General features: G+C 35.7%; 1 pseudogene; it reads left to right on the forward strand.

The window, feature by feature from the left end:
• Positions 1 to 18,104: 18,104 nt before the first annotated feature.
• Positions 18,105 to 19,087, forward strand: LOC116813391 (RNA ligase 1-like; annotated as a pseudogene).
• Positions 19,088 to 24,618: the final 5,531 nt, after the last annotated feature.

Genomic DNA, 24,618 nt, shown 5'->3' on the forward strand with positions numbered 1-24,618 from the left:
TTACTATTTTTCAACACCCAACTCTAAAGAAAGTATCCACTATCCTGATTTCACACATTCTCACTTACCTGACTTTTTAATTATAACCATTTTGATGAGTGTGCAGTGTAACTTGTGGTTTTATTTTGCAATTTTTCTAATGGCTAAACAGATTAAATACCTTTCCGTTATTTATTGGTCATATAAATATCTTCTTTTATGAAATTCCTGGACAAGTTATTGGCCATTTTTCTATCAGATTTTATTTTTGTTTTATTGATTGTCAAATTTCTTTATGTATTCTGAAAGAGTTATTTGTTGGATAAATATACTGAAAATATTTTTGCTCATGCTTTGGTTTGTCTTTTCACTTTCTCAATGTGGTCTTTGGCAGAGAGTTCTTATTTTAATGTAGCAAAATATATTAACTCTTTCTTTATGGGTCTTGCTTTAAACATCCTATTTAAAAAATATTTACCTACCTTTAGGTTTGTAGATCCTCTTCTATGTTTTCCTCTAAAAGCTTTCTTTGTTTAGCTTGTAAATTCACATTGACAGTTCATCTGGGATTTATTTTTAAGATTTGTGTTAGGTAGAAATTAAGATTCTTCCTTTCCCCAATCCCCACTCCACCCACATAAAGAGATCCAGTGTATATGTATCTAGCACCACATATTAAGAAGATCGTTTTTCATTTGTAAATCAGTGTCTTCTTCTTTGTAGTTGCAGTCCTCTAATTGTACCTGGATCTTTCTGGTGGCCAGCACTCAACCTGAAGCTATCTAGGGATGCTCCCTTGACCCCTGCCACCAGTCTCATTAGCATAAAAAATCACTGTTATTATTCTGGAGGTTCCAAAAGTCTTACGCTCTTGTGTAGAAACTGGGGACAAACACCAAATATTATTAACAGAAGATGTCCCTGCAACCCCGTATCACTCAGGAAGCTACAAAGGTTTTTATAAACTCTGTTACAGGAAACTGGGGCAGAGACCACATATATATTCATTTTAGGGTACAATACCACATTTAAAATATATTTAAATTTTAAAGTTGTTGATAATATAGAGAATACAAATAATTTTTATATGTTAACTTTGTAATTTTAAACCTTGCCAAATTCCCTCAATAATCCTAACAGTTCGTAGTTGCATTCTTTGAAGTCTCTATATACCTGACCACTTCATCTGTAAATAATGTAATTCCAATCCCTATACATTTTATTGTATTGTATTTGCCTTATTGCACTCTGTAGAACTTTCCTTATAGTATTGCACCCTATATCTCTTTTAATTTCAGTGTCTTTATCTTCTTAAGGATTTGCCTCTTGAAAGAGAATGCAGTTGTGTTTGTGTTTGTTTTCTATGCAGTCTGACAGTCTTAGTTGTCAAATGGAATCTTTAATTTATATGTATATTTAATGCAGTTATTGTTATTGATATATCCTACATTTTTCTGTATTTTTATTTGTTTCACAGTACTATGTTCTCCTTTCTTCCTTTTTTGATTTGTTTTGGATTAAGGGTATTTTATCATTCATTTTCCCTGTGATTACCTTGTTAATTTTATATTTTTTAGTTGTTTTTAAAATATATTTTCCTAGGGATTAAAATATGTATCCTTGGATTTTAGAATATATTGATAATTTTAGAAAGTAGTCATAAAAATTGCCAAAAACATAAAAAACTTACTCCCACTAGTTTTTATAACCGATGTCATGTATTTTGACTCTACCTATATTAAAACCCGCCAGACATCATCATCATTATTATTGTAATTGTAGAACTTAGTAGGTTTTGATTTGATTGCTTGTTCAGTGGCTTTTCTTTCTTTATTACTTGGTTTTTGCTTGAGATCATTTTTTTTTTTCTGCATGAAGAATTCCTTTGAATAACTTGTTTACTGCAGGTGCATTGATGAGAAATTTTGTTTTGGTTTGAATACAAAATTCTTTATTTCCTCTTCACCATCTAAAAATGTACATTATAGCAGCGAGCCGAGATCATGCCACTGCACTCCAGCCTGGCGATAGAGTGAGACTCCGTCTCAAAAAAAACCCAAAACAACAAAACCACTTGGGGAGGCTGAGGTGGGGGGATCACGAGGTCAAGAGATCGAGACCATCCTGGCTAACATGGTGAAACCCCGTCTGTACTAAAAAAATACAAAAAATTAGCCGGGTGTGGTGGCGGGCACCTGTAGTCCCAGCTACTTAAATGGCTTAATACAGTATGCTAAGATGAACCCTGCGTTACCTTACCCAAGTGAAGAAATAGACCTTTGCCAAGCCTCTTACACATCTCGTTCATGCGCCTCAACCCAATCCAACATCCTTCCACTTCCTAGAGAAAATAATGGTTCTATCAACTGTATTAATCATCTCCTAGCATCTTTCCAAAAAGTCCTACATTCTTTTAAAGAAGTATTATTTGAAGACAAAAATCTGTAATGTAAGGATGGTACTTCCCATTGATTTAGTCATTTTTCTTGGCAATTTCAGTGTACAGAGCTAGGGTACAAACATATATATTCATGAGTTCATATTAAAATTCTAATTCTAAATTAAACCACAGAGATTTTATTATTCTACTCTCTATTACATTGTATTTACATGTTGAGTACATTGGTTCTAAGGAACATAGACATTGATAGAAATAGAATATAGCCATAATTAAATGTAAGATTACATATTGAGTATATTGGTTCTAAGGAACATAAACATTGATAGAAATAAAATATGCCATAATTCAATCTAAGATTTATTTCATATTTTACACACTTTAACAATACTAATGATATCACCAATAGAATTATAGAAAACATAAAAATTTTCATATGTTTCTATCATTCTCATTTTAAAAAACTTATTCTATATCTACATTGATATAACTAACATCTATTTATTACACATAATATACTGCTCCTGTCAAAACTCATTTAATCTTAAATGGTTCTATATGCAATAATTAATAAGTGCTTACCAACCTTTCTTATCACACTTCATGGTGATGTACTTCCAGTCATTTTGATTTTCTAAAGCTTATTCCCTGGCAAGATACTTTATGAAATTTTCAAGCAAACACAATTCCCTGATTTTTTGCATGTTGAAAAGTTTGTTATATTTATACTTTAAGTTTCTATTTTTTAAGATAAAATTCTTTACTTATACCTGCATTTTTTTACTATTTAAATATTCCAATTTTTACTTGTGTAAAAACTTGTTCTTAAAACATCTGATGATAATCTAGTTTTCTTTCCCCTTATAAGTCATGTTCCTTCTTTTAGAGCAACAAAGATTTTTAGAAAAAAATGCATGCAATAATTTTACCAGAATATACTTTGATGTTGAAAATTTAGGTTAATATTCTCAGTTTTGTGGGCCCCTTTCAAAATATAGTTTTAAATTCCATTAGAAAATTTTTTTGAATTATATTTTTGGTATTGTCTTATTTCTTCAGTTTGATTTTCCTCCCCAGATATTCCAAATATTCAGATGTTCAAAATTCTTAGGCAGTATTAGCATTCCTCAATTTCCTAGAAGTTTTCACATCTTTTAAAACTTATTTTATGTTTTTAAATTTCTTTTCCTTTTGATTTTTTATTCTGCTTGACACATTTTTCTATGTTCATTTGCTGTGTGCTTCTATTTAAGCCTTCCTTTTTAAAATAAATTTTTCTCTTTTTAATTTACTTCTGTGCTTTCCATTTTTATATTCTTTCTTGTCTTCTATAATTTTCTTAATATTCTTTATTTAGTTTTGAAATAAGTTATAGTTTTGTTTTGTTCTGTGGGCACCTATTTCTAGCATGTTTTCATAGTCTGTAAGAATGTTACATTAATCTACTCTCATGCTGAGAACATCTGAGACTGGGTAATTTAAAAAGGAAAGAGATTTAATTGGATCACACTGAGGCATGGCTGGGGAAGCCTCAGGAAACTTACAATCGTGGCAGAAGGGGAAGCAAACACGTCCTTATTCACATAGGGGCAGGAGAGAGAAGTGCAGAGTGAAGGTGGGAATAGACCCTTAAAAAAAAAGCAGAGCTTGTGAGAACTAAATCACTATCACCAGAACAGCATGGGGGAAACACACCAATGATCTAATCATATCCCACAAGGTCCCCCTCCAACATATGGAGTTTACAATTCACATTACAATTCAAGATGAGATTTGTGTAGTGACACAGAGCCAGACCATGCCATTCTGCCCTGATGCCTCCCAAATTTAGTCTTTTTCACATTTCACAACACAATTCCTCCTTCCCAACAGTTCCCCAGTCTTAACTCATTTTAGCAGTAACCCAAAAGTCCAAGTCCATAGTCTCATCTGAGGCAAGGCAAGTCCCTTCTGCCTATGAGCCTGTAAAATCAAAACCAAATTACTTCTAAGAAACAATGGGGGTACAGGCATTGGTAAATAACTCCTGTTTCAAATGAAAGAAATTGGCCAAAACAAAGTCGCTATGGGCTCCACGCCAAGTTCAAATCCCACAGGGCAGTCATTAAACCTTAAAGTTCCAAAATTATCTCCTTTGACTCCATGTCTCGTATCTGGGGCACACTGATGTAATAGTTGGGCTCCCACAGCCTTGGGGAGGTCCACTCCTGTGGCTTTGCAGGGTATAGCTGCAGTGTGCACATGGAAAATGCCAGCTCAGGAAAGCACCCAGGAGGGCAGCTGTACCCTGCAAAGCCCTATGAAGCAATGGCCTGAGTTGTACCTTGGCTCCTTTTAGCCATGGTTGGAGCTGAAGCAGCTGGGATGCAGGGTACCATGTACCGAGACTGCACACAGCAGGGTGGCCCTGGCCCAGCCCACAAAACCATTTTTCCCTCTTAGGTTCCAAGCCTGTGATGGGAAAGGATGCCAGGAAGTTCTCTGACAGGCTCTGGGGACATTTTCCCTTATTGTCTTGGTGATTAACATTTGGATCCTCATTTCTTATACAAATTTCTGCAGGAAACTTGAATTTCTCCTAAGAAAATGGTGTTGTTTTTTTTTTTTCTATTGCGTCATCAGGCTGCCAATTTTCCACTTTTATGCTATGCTTCCTCTTGAATGTTTTGCTGCTTAGAAATTTCTTCTCCCAGATACCCTACATCATCTCTCTCAAGTTCAAGTTTCCACAGATCTCTAGGGAAGGGGCAAAATGCCACCAATCCCTTTGCTAAAGCATAGCAAGCGTTACCTTTGTTCCTCGTCTCCATCTGAGACCACCTCAGTCTGGACATTATTGTCCATATCACTCTCAGCATTTTGGTCAAAGCCATTTAACCAGTCTCTTGGAAGTTGCAAAATTTCCCACATTTTTCTATCTTCTTCTTCATCCTTCAAACTGTGTCAACCACCACCTGTTAGCCATTTCCAAGGTCACTTCCACATTTTTGGATATCCTTATAGCAGACCCTACTCTCTGCCATACCAATTTACTGTATTAGTCCATTCTCACACTGCTATAAAGAACTGCCTGAGACTGGGTAATTTATAAAAGAAAGAGGTTTAGTTGACTCACAGTTCCACATGGCTGCGGAGGCCTCAGGAAACTTACAATCATGGCAGATGAGGAAGCAAACACATCCCTCTTCACATCGCAGCAGGAGATAGAAGTGCTGAGCAAAGGAGGAAAAGCCTCTTATGAAACAATCAGATCTCGTGAAAACTCACTCACTATCATAAGAATAGCATGAGGGAATGGCTCTGATGATTCAATTACCTCCCACCAGGTCCCTTCCCCAACACATGGGGATTACAATTCAAGATGAGATTTGGATGGGGACACAGAACCAGACCATAGCAAATTTTATTTTGCTTCTTAGTATATTTTTATAATGATAATTTTGTACAGATTATATCTTGATAGTCTCATATTGCTTATTTTTACATACATTATTCTAAATTTCAGATCAGGATTGGGTTCAGGAAATTTCATTTACTTTAATAGAGCTCCCTCTTTGTGGTTTTGGTAATATTGTATTACATGGCAGTTTGCTTTCAGAGGTTTGTTGATACTTTTATCTTTTTGCATTATGGTCTGAACTTTCTCTTTTCTTCATCTATCCTGTTCTTCTCTTCCTCAGTTTTGACTCTATTTGCATTATTTTCTTCTGTGTGATAGTTCTGTCATGGAAGAGAGATTTGGTTGATAAATTTTGAGAGTTAATGGGCCAAAATGCTCCAACCTGTTAAAACTTCTTATGTCATGTTTCTTGTACTCACCTTCTGCTAGAGAGGGCAAAATTACTCCCTGTTCAATTGCTGTTCTCATATTGCCTATCCACAATTTGTTATGAGTACCGGTTAGCATTTTGAGGTTCTCTTATTTTTGACTCAGTTGCTACTTTCATTGCTTCCAAGAGTAATATTGGCAGCTGGCTCTTAATAGAAATGTTGAAAGCTAGAAGGCAGTATAACAATGTACTTAATGTACTAGGGAAGATATTCCTAACAAATTAGAATTCTGTACCCAGTGAAAATGACCACAAGTGACTTATAAAAGTGATAAGTCACTATAAAAGTTATAGAGGACTTTGGGAAGAGGATAGCATCAGCATTGTTTTTCAATACCTCTAATTACCCACGTAGAAAAAGAGCATCAAGATAGCAAAATAAAAAACCATGGACAACATCTACAACACAACTAAGAAATGTATTCCTGAAAATTCCCAGCTATAGCAATTATATTCAAATGGTCAACACTGGTAAACCAATACAACTTTTCCCTAGAGATATTTGAATATTTAATATGAGAGCATTTTGCTGCATTATAGAGGTATTGCTTTTTAATTATAAGCCATTATATTTCTCAAATCTAAAATTCCTTACATTGCTTTATTATTAATATAGGAACAATCATATGTTTTGGGGGGACAAGATTGCTGACTAGACACAGACAAGTGGAACAGCTCCCACAAAGGGACTGAGTCAACTGGTGTGCTTTTAAAAGATCTTCAGAGGGAAGGCACTTCAAGTAGATGGAGGGAAGACACAGAGGCGGGGCTGAAGGGTGAGAAAGCTGGGAACCTCACACGACAGGCTATTGTGCACTGGGACTCATTTTTGAACCACAACAGCTCAGGGAGCATGGGTGAGTTGAACTGACAAGGAACAACCCACTCTCACCACAGGACTCTGGACCTCCAACAGGAGGGGACCCCTTGACCACTACAGACATTTGAGGTGGCAGAGAGAGATGCTTAGAGAAGTGGTGGGACAGCAAGCCATCTGACGTGGAGCCCAGAGGGTTTGGTGCAGGAGCATCTGGAGCAGAGCATGGCCAGGGACAGCCATCCTTCTAGACTTGACTTGCTCCTATGGGAGAGTTTAGGCCTAGGGAACTGTTGGGCCTGATCTCTGCAGGATGGTCATGTATCAGATTGGGCTGGTATGACCTGAGCACTTGTTGTTCTGCTGGTCTCCCCGAGGACCCCAGCCTGGTCATGCCTACTTACAGGGCAGCTTCTGTACCAGCAGAAGCAAGGTGGCCCCTATGGCTGAACACCAGCCCACATATTTCCTCTCCATACTGCAGTTTCTCCTGAGCCCATGGCAACTCCCCACATCACTTTGCTGGTGCATGTCTGCATCAGCAGGTTTGCTTTACTTGCCCTGCCAGCCTGTAGAAGTGAAGTATGCCACTTAACCCCTGCAGACTGTCATTGCAGATGCAGCCTTGGGGGTCACAGAGTGAGCAAGCCCTGCCCCTGACAGTTCCCTGCCCTTGGGCTAATGCTGTGCAGACAGAACAGTGTCCTCAACATGCCAAGCAATCACTCCTGCTTGTGAGGCACAGTGAAGTCACCCAGATGTGCATAGGCCAGCACCCTGTCCCAAGCCAACACAATCCCCAGTGCAGCAACATGCACAGTCTCTAGCAGGGGTCCCCTGCTTTCCCTCCCGGTGCCTTGTCTCAGCTGCTGTGGTGAATACCTGCAGGGAGGCAGGCCCCCCTGTATCCACTAGCACTCTGCTGCTGCTGCTGCATTTCAACTTTCCCCAAGTGCAATGGATGCCAAACCTTGAGGAGGCAGAGAACATCAGGGCCCAATACAATTTTCCCACAGTTGGACCATGCAGCCCAGGAGTTTGGAGCTGAGCACTGGCCCCCTAAAATTTCCCAGAAATGAAGCCAGTTGTCTGATTCCACCTAAATCTACAATCAAATCCTTCAGGTCATCAAATAGGATTAAAGGGAAAAAAATCTAAATGTCAGCAATGACAATCTCAAAGATTGAAGGCAGATAAGCCCCCAAAGATGAGAAAGAATATGCTTAAGAACACCAAAAACTCAATGAGCCAAAGTGCCCCTTTTACTCAAATGACCACTTCATCTCTCTAGCATGTGTTCAGAACTGGGCAGATGCTGAGATGGCTGAAATGACAGAAATATAATTTAGAATGTGAATAGAAATGAACTACATTGAGTTACAGTAATACATTGTAACCCAATGCAAGAAAACTATCAATTATGATAAAAAAAATACAGACAAACTAGCTGGCATTGAAAAGAGTGTAACTGACCTGATAGAGCCAAAAAAAACCACACTACAAGAACTTCACAATGCGATGACAAATATTAATAGGAGGATAGACCAAACAGAAAAAAATAATCTCAGAACTTGAAGACTGGCTTTCTGAAATAACACAGGCAGACAAAAAGAGGGAAAAAAAAGAGTGAAAAGGAATGAACAAAACGTTCAAGAAATCTGGGATTATGTAAAGAGATCAAATCTAAGACTGATTAGTGTACCCTAAAAAGATGTGGAGAATGGAATCAATTTGGACAATATATTTTAGGATATCATCCATGAGAACTTCCCCAACCTAGCTAGAGAGGCCAACATTTAAATTTAGAAAATGCAGAGACCCCAAGTAAGATACTTCACAAGAAGATCATCCCCAAGACATATTATCATCAGATTTTTCAAGGTCAAAATGAAAGAAAAAGTATTAAAGGAAGCTAGGGAGAAAGAAAGATCAGGTCACCTACAAAGGGAAGCTCATCAGGCTAACAGCAGACATTTCAGCTAAAACCCTAAAGCCAGAAGATACTAGGGGCCAATATTCAACATTCTTAAAGAAAATAAATTCCAACCAAGAATTTCATATTCAGCCAAACTAAGCTTCATAAACGAAGGAGAAATTTTAACCTTTTCAGACAAGCAAATGCTGAGGGAATTTTTTTAGCACCAGACCTGCTTTACAAGAGCTCCTGAAGGAAGCACTAAATATGGAAAGAAAATACCATTATCAGCCACTTCCAAAACACACTGAAGTACACAGACCAGTAACACTATGAAGCAACTACATAAAAAAGTCTACAAAATAACCAGCTAGCATCATGATGATAGGATCAAACTCACATATAACAATACTAATCTTAAATGTAAATGGGCTAAATGCCTAAATTAAAAAGCACAGAATGGCAAGCTGGATAAAGTGCCAAGACTCCTTGGTCTGCTGTATTCAAGAGACCCATGTCATGTGCAGAGACACACATAAGCTCAAAATAAAGGGATGGAGAAAAATTTATCAAGCTAATGGAAAACAGAAAAAGCTGGGATCACAATCCTAGTTTCAGACACAACAGATTTAAACCAATGAAGATCGAAAGGGAAAAGAAAGGTATTAAATAGTGGTAAAGGGTTCAATTCAACGAGAAGAATTAACTATTCTAAATATATATACACCCAATATAGGAACACTCAGATTCATAAAGCAAGTTCTTAGAGAATTACAAAGAGACTTAGACCCCCACACAATAATAGTGGGAGATTTTAATACCCCACTGACAATATCAGACAGATCATTAAGACAGAAAATTAACAAAGATATTCAGGACCTGAACTAAGCTCTGGATCAAGTGGACCTCATAGATATCTACAGAGCCCTCTACAAAAAAACAACAGAATATTTATTCTTTTCATTGCCACAGCACTTACTCGAAAATTGATAACATAATTAAAAGTAAAACATACCTCAGCAAATGCAAAAGAACTGAAATTGTAACAAACAGTCTCTCAGACCATAGCACAAAATTAGAAGTCAATATTAAGATATTCACTCAAAACCACACAACTACATGGAAATTGAACAATATGCTCCTAAATGACTCCTGAGTAAATAATGAAATTAAGGCAGAAACAAAAAAGTTCTTTGAAACTAATGAGAACAAAGAGAGAGCATACCAGAATCTGTGGAATACAGCTAACGTGATGTTACGAGGGAAATTTATAGCACTAAATGCCTATATCAAAATGCTAGAAAGATGTCAAGTTAACAACCTAACATCACAATTAAAAGAACTATAGAACCAAGAGCAAAGAAACCCCAATGCTAGCAGAAGACAAGAAATAACCAAGATTAGAGTTGGACCTAAAGAAAGTAGAACCATGAAAACACTTGAAAAAAATCAATGAATTCAGGAGCCAATTTTTTGAAAAAATTAATAAAATAGATGGCCAGCTTGAATAACAAAAGAGAAAAAAGAGACAAATCAAATAAACAATCAGAAATGATAAGGGGGATATTACCACTGACCCCACAGAAATACAACCAACCATCAGAGATGACTATCAACACCTCTATGTACATAAACTAGAAAATCTAGAAGAAATAGATAGATTCCTGGACACTCTCCCAAGACTGAACTAGGAAGAAATTGAATCCCTGAATAGAACAATAATGAGTACTGAAATTGAGGCAGAAATAAATAACCTACCAACCCTAAAAAAGCCCAGGACAAGATGGATTTAGAGCTGAATTCCACCAGTGGTGAAAAGAAGAGCTGGTACCCTTTCTACTAAAACTATTCCAAAAAATTGAAAACAAGGGAATTTTCTCTAACTCATTTTATGATGTCAGCATCATCCCAATACCTAAACCTGGAAGAGATACAACAAAAAAAGAAAACTTCAGGCCAATATCCCTGATGAACATCAATGCAAAAATCTTCAACAAAACACAGGCAAACCAGATCCAGCAGCACATAAAAAAGCTTGTGCACCACAATCAAGTTGGCTTCATCCCCATAATGCAAGGTTGGTTCAAAATACACAAATCAATAAATGTGATTCATCATATAAATAGAACTTAAAACAAAAACCACATGATTATCTCAATATATGCAGAAAAGGCCTTCAATAAAATTCAACATTAGTTCATGTTAAAAACTCTCAATAAACTAGGTATTGAAGGAACATACCTCAAAATAATAAGAGCCATATATGACAAACCCATAGCCAATATCATAATGAATGAACAAAAGCTAGACGCATTCCCCTTGAAAACTGGCACAAGACAAGGCACAAGACAAGAATGCCCTCTCTCATCACTCCTATTCTGCATAATATTGGAAATTCTTGCCAGGGCAATCAGGCCAGAAAAAGAAATAAAGGGATATTCAAATAGGAAGAGAGGAAGTCAAATTATCTTTGTCTGCAGAAGACATGATCTTATGTCTGGGAAACCCCATTGTTTCAGCTCAAAAGCTTTCTAAGCTGATAAGCAACATCAGCAAAGTCTCAGGATACAAAATCAGTGTGCAAAAATTGCTAACATTTCTATTCAGTAACAGCAGACAAGCCGAGAGCCAAATTATGAATGAACTCCCATTCACAATTGCTACAAAAAGACTAAAGTTCCTAGGAATATAGCTAACAAGGGAAGTGAAGGACCTCTTCGAGTAGAACTACAAACCACTGCTCAAAGAAATCAGAGAGAAGACAACACAAACAAATGGAAAAACATTCCATACTTAGGAAGGATCAATATCATGGAAATGGCCATACTACCCAAAGTAATTTATAGATTCAATGCTATTCCCATTAAACTACCAGTGACATTCTTCACAGAATTAGAAAAACTATTTTAAAATTCTTATGGATCCAACAAAGAGCCCACATAGCCAAAACAATACTATGCAATAAGAACAAAGCTGAGGCATCATGTTACCTTCAAACTGTACTACAAGGCAACAGTAACCAAAACAGTATGGTTCTCATATAAGAACAGACACATAGACCAATGGAACAGAATAGGGAACTCATAAATAAGACCACACAGTTGCAACCATCTGATCTTTGACAAATCTGACAAAAGGAATGGGGAAAGGATTCCTTATGTAGTAAATGGTTTTGGGAGAATTCACTAGCCATGTTCAGAAAATTGAAACTGGACCCCTTCCTTACACCTTATACAAAAATTAACTCAAGATGGATTAAAAACTTAAATGTAAAATCCAAAACTATAAAAACCCTAGAAGAAAATCTAGACAATATCATTCAGGATATAGGTACAGGAAAAGATTTCATCACAAAAATGCCAAAAGCAGTTGCAACAAAAATCAAAATTGACAAATTGAATTTAATTAAACTAAAGAGCTTTTGTGCAGAAAAAGATACTATCATCAGTGCAAACAGATAACCTATAGAATGGGAGAAAACTTTTGCAATCTATCCAACTGACAAAGGTTTAATATCCAGTCTACAAGAAACTTAAATTCACAAGAAAAAACAACCCTATTAAAAAGTGGGCAAAGGACATGAACATACACTTCTCAAAAGAAGACATATATACAGCCAAAAAATATGAAAAAAGCTCAATATCACTAATCATTAGAGAAATGCAAATCAAAACAACAACGAGATACTATCTCATGCCAGTAAGAATGGGTATTATTAAAAAGTAAAAAATATAACAGATGCTGGCAAGGTGTGGAGAAAAATGAATGCTTTTACATTTTTGGTGGGAGTGTAAATTAGTTCAACCATTGTGGAAGACAGTGTGGTGATGCCTCAAAGATCTAGAGGCAAAAGCACCAATTGACCCATCAATCTTATTACTAGGTATATACCTAAAGTAAAGATAAATCATTTTATTATAAAGATACATGTATGGGTATCTTCATTGCAGCAGTATTCACAATAGCAAAGACATGGAATCAACCCAAATGCCCATCAATGATAGACTGAATGAAGAAAATGTGGTACATATACACCATGGAATACTATACAGACGTAAAAGGAACAAGATCATGCAGGGACATGGATGGAGCTGGAAGCCATTATCCTCAGTATCCTCTGGAACAGAAAACCAAACACTGCATGTTTTCACTTACAAGTGGGAGCTGAACAATAAGAACACACGGACATATGGTTCATGGAACAACACACACTGCGGCCTGTTGAGGGGAGTAGTAGGGGGAGGGAGAGCATCAGGAAAAATACTAATCGATGCTGGGCATAATACCTAGGTGATGGGATGATCTGTGCAGCACAACATTATGGAACACATTTATTTATGTAACAAACCTGCATTTCCTGCACATACACCCCTGAACTTAAAATAAAAGTTGAAGAAAAAAAATTCCAATATTAAATTTAGTGTAGCCTTATTGCACAGTGTTTACAGTAGTGTACAGCAATGTATCAGGCCTTCACATTCATTCACCACTCACTGACACATCCAGAGCAACTTCCAGTTCTGCAAGCTCCATTCATAGTAAGTGCCCTATAAAGGTGTACCATTTTTGCCTTTTATTCTGCATTTATACAGTACCTTTTCTATCTTTAGATATGTTTATAAACACAAAAACTTACCATTATGTTACAGTTGCCTATGGTATTCAGTATAGTAAAATGCTGCACAGGTTTGTAGCCTAGGTGCAATAGGCTATATCATATAGCCCAGATGTACAGTAGGCTATACCATCTAGGTTTGTGTAAGTGCACTCTATGATGTTCAAACAATAATAAAAAGCCTAACAATGCATTTATCAGAATGTATCCCTGTCACGAAGTGACACATAACTATATTTTGATTTAGAAAAAGGCAGAAAGGAAATCCTTGATGGTTAAAGAGTTAGCGTGAGTAATCTCTTTACATATTTTCATGTAGTCCATCACTTTATTTTGAGATTATTTGTGTAACTGCATATGAGATGTATCTCTTGAAGACAGCATACTAATGGGTCTTGGTTCCTTATTAAGCTTGCCACTCTGTGTCTTTTAAGTGGGGCATGTAGCTCATTTACATTGAAGGTACATATTGATTTGTGTGGATTTGATCCTGTGATCATGATGTTAGCTGGTTATTTTGAAGACTTGTTTATGTGGTTCCTTTACAATGTCACTGGTCTCTGACCTGCCTCACAAGAGTTCCAGAAGTACTAAATATAGAAAGGAAAGACTGTTACCAGCCATGACCAAAAGACACTGAAGTACACAAACCAGTAACTATAAAGCAACCACATGAACAAGTCTGCAAAATAACCAGCTAACATCATGGTGACAGGATAAAATCCACACATATCAATATTAACCTTAAATGTAAATGGGCTACATGCCCCACTTAAAAGACACAGAGTAGCAACCTCAATAAAGAACTAAGACCCATTAGTATGCTGTCTTCAAGAGACACATCTCACGTGCAATGACACAAATAGTCTCAAAATAAAGGGATGGAGAAAAATCTATCAAGCAAATGGAAAACAGAAAAAACAGGGGCTGCAATCCTAGTTGTTGACAAAACAGACTTTAAATGAACATAGATCAAAAAAGAAAAAGAAGGACATTTCATAATGTTAAAGAGTTCAATTAAACAAGAGGATCTTACTATCCTAAATAGATATGCGCCCAACAGAGGAACACCCAGATTCATAAAACAGGTTCTTAGAGACCTTCAAAGAGAATTAGACTCCCACAGAATAATAGTGGGAGATGTTAACACCCCACTGACAATATTAGACAGATCATTGAGACAGAAAATTAACAAAGATATTCAGGACCTGAACTCAGAATGGGAACAAATGGATTTGATAGCTATCTACAGAACTCTCCACCCCAAAACAAAAGAACATACATTCTTGCCATTGCTACATGGCACATTCTGTAAAACTGATCCCATAATCATAAGTAAAAACACTCCTCAGCAAATGCAAAATAACTTAAATCATAACAGTCTCTCAGGCCACAGCAGAATAAAATTAGATTCAAGACTAAGAAGTTCACTCAAAACCATACAATTACATGGAAATTGAATAACCTGGTCCTGAATGACTTTTGGGTAAATAATGAAATTAAGGCAGAAATAATAAGTTCTTTGAAACTAATGAGAACAAAGATACAATGTACCAGAATCTCTGGGACAGAGGTAAGGGAGTGTTAAGAGGGAAATTTATAACACTAAATGCCCTCATCAAAAAGTTAGAAATATCTCAAGTTAACAACCTAACATCACAACTAAAGGAGCTAGAGAACCAAGAGCAAATGAATTCCAAAGCTAGAAGAAGATAAGAAATAACCAAAATGAGAGCTGAACTGAAGATGATTGAGATATGAACAACCATACAACAGATCAATATATCCTGGGGCTGTTTTTTTAAAAATAAATAAAATAGGCCAGTAGCTATGACCACTAAGAAGAGAAGAGAGAAGATTCAAATATTACCACTGACCACACAAGAAATACAACCATCAGAAAATATGAACACCTCTATGCACATAAACTATAAAATCTAGAATACATGGATAAATTCCTGAACATATACACCCTCCCAAGAATAAACCAGGAAGAAATGAAATCCTGAACAGATCAATAACAAGCTCCAAAATTGAGCAGTAATAAATAGCCTACCAACTAAAAAAAGCCCATACCAGATGGATGCACAGCTGAATTCTACCAGATGTATGAAGAAGAGCTGGTATCATTTCTACTAAAACTATTCCAAACAATTCAGGAGAAGGGATTCCTCTCTAAGTCATTCTGTGAGGTCAGCATCATCCTAATACCAAAGCCTGACAGAGATACAACAAAAAAGAAAACTTCAGGCCAGTAGCCTGGATTCAATGCAAAAATCCTCAACAAAATATGGGCAAACTGAATCCTGTAGTACATAAAAAAGCTTATCCAGCATGATCAAGTAGACTTTATCCCTGGCATATAAGATTGGTTTAACACAGGCAAATCAATAAATGTGATTCATCACATAAACAGAAGTAAGGACAAAAACCACATGATTATTTCAATAGATGAAGAAAAGCCTTTCAATAAAATTCAGCATCCATTCATGTTAAAAACTCCCAATAAACTAGGTATTGAAGGAACATACCTCAAAATAATAAGAGCCATCTATGACAAACCCACAGCCAACATCATACTAAATGGGCAAAATCCGGAAGCTTCCCCTTGAAAACTGGCACAAAACAAGGATGCCCTCTCTTACCACTCCTATTCAACATAGTACTGGAAGTCCTTGCCAGGGCCATTAGGCAAGATTGAAAAAAAAAAAAAAAAAAGGAGATCTAAATAGGAAGAGAGGAAGTCAAACTATCTCTTTTTGCAGATGACAAGATTCTATTTCTAGAAAACCCCGTGGTCTCAGCCTGAAAGCTTCTTAAGCTGATAAACAACTTCAGTAAAGTCTCAGGATTCAAAATCAATGTACAAAAATTGCTAGCATACTTATACACCAACAGCAGTCAAGCTGAGAGCCAAATCAAGAATGTACTCCCATTCACAATTGCCACAAAAAGAATAAAATACCTGGGAATACAGGGAAGTGAAAGATCTCTACAAGGAGAAATACAAAAGCTGCTCAGAGAAATTAGAGATAACATAAACAAATGAAAAAACATTCCATGCTCATGGATAGGAAGGATCAATATTGTGAAAATGGCCATACTGCTGAAAGCAATTTATTGATTCAATGTTATTCCCATTAAGCTATCAATGAGATTCTTCACAAAACTTTAAAAAAAACTATTTTAAAATTCATATGGAACCAAAAGAGTCCAAAGAGCCAAGGCAATCCTAAGCAAAAAGAACAAAGTTGGAGGGATCATGCTACATGACCTCAAACTATACTACAGGGATACAGTAATCAAAACAGCATTGTACTGATACAAAACAGTCACATAGACCGATGGAACAGAGTACAGAACCCAGAAATAAGACTGCACAGCTACAAGTATCTGATCTTCAACAAACCTGACAAAAACAAGGAATGGGGAAAGTACTTCCTATTCAATAAATGGTGCTGGGATAACTGGCTGGCCATATGCAGAAGACTGAAGCTGGACCACTTCTTTATACCACATACAAAAAATTAACTCAAGATGGAATAAAGACTTAAATGTAAAACCCAAAACTATGAAAACCCTGGTAGACAATCTAGGCAATACCATCCAAGACATACACATGGGAAAGGATTTCATGATGAAGACTCCAAAAGTGTATGCAACAAAAGCAAAAATTGACAAATGGTATCTATTTAAACGAGAGGGCTTCTGCACAGCAAAGGAAACTATCAAGAGTAAACAGACAACCTACAGAATCGGAGAAAATATTTGCAATCTACATCTGACAAGACCTAATATCCAGCATCTGTAAAGAACTTAAACAAATTTACAAGAAGAAAAAAGCAAATAACCCTATTAAAAAGTGGGCAAAGGATATGAACAGACACTTCTCAAAAGAAGACATACATGTGACCAACAAACATATGAAGGAAAGCTCAACATCACTGATCATTAGAGAAATGCAAATCAAAACCACAATGAGATACCATCTCACACCAGTCAGAATGGTTATTACTAATAAGTCAAAAAATAACACATGCTTGTAAGACTGGAGAAAAAGGAGCACTTTTGCTCTGTTAGTGGGATTGTAAATTATTTCAACCATTGTGGAAGACAGTGTGGCGATTTTTCAAAGTCCTAAAGACAGAAATAACAATTATAATAGTGATTTATATTCCTTTACGTATATATTCAGCAATTCATTTGGGTATATACCCATACCATTGCTGGGTATCTACCCAAAGGAATATAAATCACTCTATTGTAAAGACACATGCATGTGTATGTTCATTGCAGCACTATTCACAATAGCAAATAGTTGGAATCAACCTAAATGCCCATCAGTGATAGAGCAGATAAGAAAATGCGGTACATATACACCATGGAATACTATGCAGCCATAAAAAAGAATGAGATCAGCAGCCGTGGTGGCTGGGCATGGAGTGTGAGTGGCCTGAGCCCTGCGGGTGACTGCTCCAGGGCTTCTCCCTGCCTGCACCAGGTGCTGTTCGAAAGCGTGCCCTCCACTCGCACTGCTTGTTGGGCTCATCATGAAGCGCTTGAACACTGTGCAACGGAAAATGCCGTGTGTTTGTGACGGAGGTGAAAGAGGAGCCTTCCGCCAAAAGGGAACATCAGATCAGCCATAGCTTTGGGTTCGACTAGATAGAAAGCCCAACAAACAAGTTGAAAAAAGATTTTAACATTTTCTACATTCAAATGAAAACCCAAAATAATTTTTTTTTGAAAGGTTGAGGAGGACTTCAAACCGGTTCTAGAGTGCTGGATACCAGCAAAGGAAATAGAACAAATAAATGGGAACCCAGTGCCTAATGAAAATAGATACATTCCTGATTGGGTACCAGTATAGAAAAATAACAAATAGTATTGCTGGCATTCCTCTGTAGTTAATTATGAATTTGAAATTGCCCTGGTACTAAAACATCATGCTGATGATTCTGAACTTCTGGAAATTACTGCAGTGCAACTATCAGATCTCTTAGAACAAACACTGGAGCTCACAGGAAAAAATATCAATGGAAACCCATATGGATTAGGGAGCAAGAAACATCCATTACATCTTCTTATACCACATGGAGCATTTCAAATAAGAAATCTACCTTCGTTGAAGCACAATGATCTCTTGTCCTCGTTTGAAGGTTGCAAAGTGGGTAAAATTGAAGAAATAGTATGGCATCACAGTGATGGCTGTTAATAAAGGTGCTGGACATACACAGTCAACCAAACAAGGTGTCTGCCTTCGTGAAGCTCACATTCTAATGGGGAAGATAGACAATAAACAAATGTGTAATATGTCAGGAGAAGAACAACTATGAAAAAAAAACAGGGTCCATCGTCATCATCTTGGCTTATGCTGGTCAATTCAAGATACTTACATGAATTCAAGAGCAGTTATTATCAACATGAACCTGAACAAATGTGACTCTGCCTTTGATATTGTTTGTTTAATCATTTTTGAAAAGTAGATAATCAGAAATTTGCTAGACTCAAAGATAAAATATTTGATGTATAAAATGCAAATAAAATTAGTTTATTATTGTTATATTTTAATATTGAATAGTCTACCATGTTTAAGAATATCTCAAGGTTCCTGTTCATTATGAAACATCAATTTGTCTTCTACCATTTGTGAAGAAATGAATTTTCCATTTTCAAATATCTATTTAAAATTTTATTAAAAACCAGTAAATTAATTTTAATCTCTAGCCATAGAAACATAAGTAACAGTAAGCTCCTAAGCTTGTACAAAGGCTGGATTCTCTCCACTATAATTGAGTGCTAATTTAAAGACAACAATTAAACCAAGAATTTAATGTCACTAATTTTCAAAATTATATAGTTTAAGCTCAATTTGATTTTGCTAGGTGTTTAACAAAACATATGGCTCAACTTCATAACCTATATGTGTGTATGTCTACATCTGTATTTATATATATCATAGTTAGGATTTGAGAGTCTTAACGTATGTATAAATAAGTATATATAAACTCCAATTTCAAATATTAGAATTGCTGAATTTACCCTCATACTCTTTAAAAAACTTAAAACATTATGAATGTAGAGAAATTCACCAGAGTTCATTGCCTATTTGATGGCCATAACTTATTCTAAGTCTTCAAATATATACTTTTATAATAGGTTGAAAATTTCATATAATTTTATTTATTAAGAATTCCAATCTAAGTATAAAGGTACAAGGTAGTGAGAAGGAAACACTACAGCTCAGAGAATTTCTTATTTCCAGGTGGATTTTAACATATAAAGTTAATAAATATTTAAATGAAACAAAGTTTATAGGTGACCTTTAGTAAGTGGGGAAATTAACAGGACTTTCTTCTTCATCTTCAAACTCTTCAGAAGCAGCAATAGGGCTAGTTAATTCAACTCCCAATTGTTCTGAAAGTTTTTTTTTAACCTTCTCTTCTAAGATAATATTGTTATTATTGTTCTTCACTTCTTCCTTGTAATTATACTTCAGATCTTCAATTTCTTTGAAAAATGAGGGATCAAAATTTTGGAGTTCTTTTTTCAGCTTTTTTATTTCCTTCTAATAGAAACATTATCTTTAAAAGTTACATATAGGAAATATATATAGTCTTGAACTAAGAGATTTAACTGTACATATGAAAGCCAACGTATTCCTGAATGGTCAAATACAGCTATAAAAGCAGAAGTATTAAGATTTTTGTTTGTTCCATTGTACAGCGTAAATAACTAAGTTGTTAACTGTCAAGTCCACTTATCTATTCTGTAAGTTGTGTTCTAGTCTTTGACTAAAATTTATCAACTCTTATAAAGGGATTTAATCTTTCTCTAAAAGCACATAAGATCCTCTCAATACAGCAATCAATCAAGATTTTGTGATTCATATCATTGAAGTTAGTCTGGTTAGGAGTTTTGGGTTAGGCTTAATTTATATTTTCATTACAAATATCTAATTTTTAATGAATAATGATCAACTTTTTACAAAGTTATTAATATGATCAGGGAAACCTTTGGGACTTCTGCCAGTTAGGCATCTGGTAAAGAGAGAATTCAAGCCTTAGTGAATATTTAGTCAGTGATCACTAGCTAACGCTTATATCCATGCTTTTTTGTCCTGTTTACAGTCTTCAAGGAGGTAAAACATAGCAAATATATTTTTTAAGGGAACTATAACCTTAAGATTACTGAAAAGAATTTCAAAACAAATTAAAGACACTGTTGCCAATGTGACCCAAAACTTAAGAACATACTAATGGCATATATTTGTTACAACTAAAAAATAAATTTACTATTTAATCCTGAAAAAAAATGAGATCGTGTCCTTTGCAAGGACATGAATGGAGCTGGAGGCCATTATCCTAGGCAAACTAATGCAGGAACAGAAAACCAAATACCCATGTTCTCACTTATAAGTGGGAGCTAAATTATGAGAACACATTGACACATAGCGGTGAATAACACACACTGGGGCCTATCAGAGGGTGGAAGGTGGGAAGAAGGAGAGGATCAGGAAAAATAACTTATGGGTACTAGGCTTAATACCTGAGTGATGAAATGATCTGTACAAAAAACCCCTGTGCCACAAATTTACCTTTGTAACAAAACTGCACATGTACTCCTGAACTTAAAATAAAAGTTAAAAAAAATCCTGAATTAAGTATTCCAATTATGAAGCTAGAAAATTAATAGTAAATAAAGAAAAGGCAACTGGAAGGAATAAAGTATGAAATACATATAAAGGCAAAGAGATAAATATACTAAAAACCTGAAGATCACCACCTTTTAAATATTAAAAGAGATATAAATCAATTATAGCTGTCAAAATGATGTTTGAGTATAAAACTGTTTTGTAACATCATGTGCCAATAAGTATGAGAATACAGATTTTCTCCAGCAAAATATAAACAATTAAATTGACCCTACAAATGAATAAAAACTTGAATAATCCAAGAACCACAGAAGAAATCAGAAAGTGATTAAAAGGCATATTATTTTAAATACACCAAAGCCATATGGTCTTTTACTGAGATATAATAAGGCCTTAAACTATATATTTCAACATTTTAAAACAATATAGACTGTAGAAAAGACAAAAATGATTGGTTATATTATGTTAATTGATATAAAATCTATTTAGTATAATAAGAAATGTACATATTAATTTGTTAGGTAAAAGATTGAAATATTAGCAAATTAAATCCAGTGGTATATTCTAAGTGCTACTTCTCATGCATAGGACTGTGTTTGGCACACATTAAGTGCTCTATAAATATTGGTTGATTAAAAAATAAACCTTTAGTTTATTGGAATAAGAGCAGTAGCCACATATGATTATTAGGAAACATATTATCTGCCAAGTAATTTTTACAATATAGTGTTAGTATAATCACACATTTATGATTATGTCAGTTTATATGTAAACATATAGAAAATTATTGAAGGATAAATACCAAGTTATTAAAATCAGGTACAGGAGACATGTTCAGTGAGTATGTATTATTTTAGTTCTTAAACATGTAGTAACATAATTTTAAAAAATTACTATCTGGAAAAAAACTTATGACTAGATAATTGATTCCAGTTAGAGAATACAGAATTGCAAGAGCAGTGAGCTGAGGAAAGAACCCTAGACATACCAACACTGGTGAGAGTAGCCGACTATTATCTGCAACTTATGTGTAATTTTTCTGGTTCTTAACTCAGTATATAATACACATTTTCTCAAGCTTGAAATTCTGAGTTCTTTCACTTTTAAAAATACCTTACCCAATAAATAACCAAATTCTGTCATATTTACTTCTTAAATATTCTCAGTCATTCATCTTTCCTTTTCATTGCCCCTGCCTTGCCTTAACACAAAATTCATACTTTTCAGTACTATTTTACAACCTCTGCAAAGATTTCAATTTTGTCTTCCTCCCATGCATTTTCTGAATCATAGTCATAAGTTTCCTCATATTAAGTCTGAAATAGAACTCTTGATATTTTGCCCCTGGGCACATTATAGCTCCTGTCTTCTTCAATTCAGTAAGTGGTTCTATCATCCATTCAGTCATAGCCAGAAAACTCCCCTTTCCACAGTCTGCTATAGTTCAAAATATATTTGTTTTGAATTTATCCCAACTCTTGTCATCTCTATTGTTACTACCTCATTTCAATTTTACAGGGCACTGAGTTGCTTCTTCCACTGCATCCACCTTTATAACTATCTTTTCCTCTTTCCCAACTTCTGCATTATGCCAGATAGCTGTAGTAAGGAAATTGCATCAATATGCCAGTTTATACAATTTCAAATGTATGGTCTCAAGCTCCAGGTAGACATTCAGTGCTATTCAGAAATTTGTCTGCATGTCATGTTCAAAGTTTTTTTCTAATTTACCAAAAAATTTACAAAAGTTTTGCTGACCACTGCAATGAACATCTACTTGAGGATTAACAGTGGCTTTACTTTCTTCTTCAGAGAGGCATTAGTCAGGAATTTTATTAATTTATTGTTCATCCAGCACCCAGCTATTCATATCAACATATCTACATTTTCAACTTTTCTTACCCCTTCCTTCTTTAAGATATCAAAGTATACACTGTCTCTTGGTTGTATACGGTTCTGACACTCTGGGACTTTGAAACTTCAATTTATGCCCTATTACCGCAATATCAGTAAACATGTCCTCCTTAGAAGATGCTTCCTCTCGTAAGGGGAAGAGACACAAGTCTCTTCCATAAAAACTTTTACACACAATACATCTGTTACTTTCACACATGTACATTCACCTGCTGTCCCTCTTACACACAACACATCTGTTACTTTCACACACGTACATTCACCTGCTGTCTCTCTTACACACACACACACACACACACAAACACACACGTGTGTTCTGCATCCTCATAAAACTGTTATCTGTTACTTTCACTAACATACATTCTCCTACTTTCTCTCTTACACACACACACATACACACAGACATACACACGTATTCTGCATTCTCATAAAACTGTTCACAATGTGTCCTCTTCTAAGTCCCTCCTTGTTTTCAATAAACAAACTCTGGAAAATTTATTTCTAATTATAATTGTTTACACTTCCTCATTAAAGAACTTTGGTCACCTGGTCACATTTTCACTTTCCTAATTCTATTGAAGTTATTTTCAGCTTTCTACATATGGCTAGCCAGTTTTTCCAACACCATTTTTTAAATAGGGAATCTTTTCCCCATTTCTTGTTTTTGTCAGGTTTGTCAAAGATCAGATGGTTGTAGATGTGTGGTGTTATTTCTGAGGCCTCTGTTCTGTTCCATTGGCCTATCTTTCTGTTTTGGTACCAGTACTATGCTGTTTTGGTTACTGTAGCTCTGTAGTATAGTTTGCAGTTGGGTAGCATGATGCCTCCAGCTTTGTTCTTTTTGCTTAGGATCGTCTTGGCAATGCGGGATCTTTTTGGTTCTGTATGAACTTTAAAGTAGTTTTTTCCAATTCTGTGAAGGAAGCCATTGGTAGCTTGAGGGGGATAGCATTGAATCTGTAAATTACCTTGGGCAGTACGACCATTTTCACAATATTGATTCTTCCTATCCATGAGCATGGAATGTTCTTCCATTTGTTTGTGTCCTCTTTTATTTCGTTGAGCAGTGGTTTATAGTTCTCCTTGAAGAGGTCCTTCACATCCCTTGTAAGATGGATTCCTAGGTATTTTATTCTCTATGTAGCAATTGTGAATGCGATTTCACTCATGATTTGGCTCTCTGTTTGTGTGTTATTGGTGTATAGGAATGCTCCCTTCCTTACACCTTATACAAAAATTAATTCAAGATGGATTAAAGACTTAAATGTTAGACCTAAAACCATAAAAACCCTAGAAGAAAACCTAGGCAATACCATTCAGGACATAGGCATGGGCAAGGACTTCATGACTAAAACACCGAAAGCAATGCCAATAAAAGCCAAAATAGACAAATGGAATCTAATTAAACTAAAGAGCTTCTGCACAGCAAAAGAAACTACCATCAGAGTGAACAGGAGAAAACTTTTGCAATCTACCCATCTGACAAAGGGCTGATA

The sequence above is a fragment of the Hylobates moloch genome, unplaced genomic scaffold, assembly GCF_009828535.3.
Source record: "Hylobates moloch isolate HMO894 unplaced genomic scaffold, HMol_V3 SCAFFOLD_9, whole genome shotgun sequence".
NCBI lineage: Eukaryota > Metazoa > Chordata > Mammalia > Primates > Hylobatidae > Hylobates > Hylobates moloch.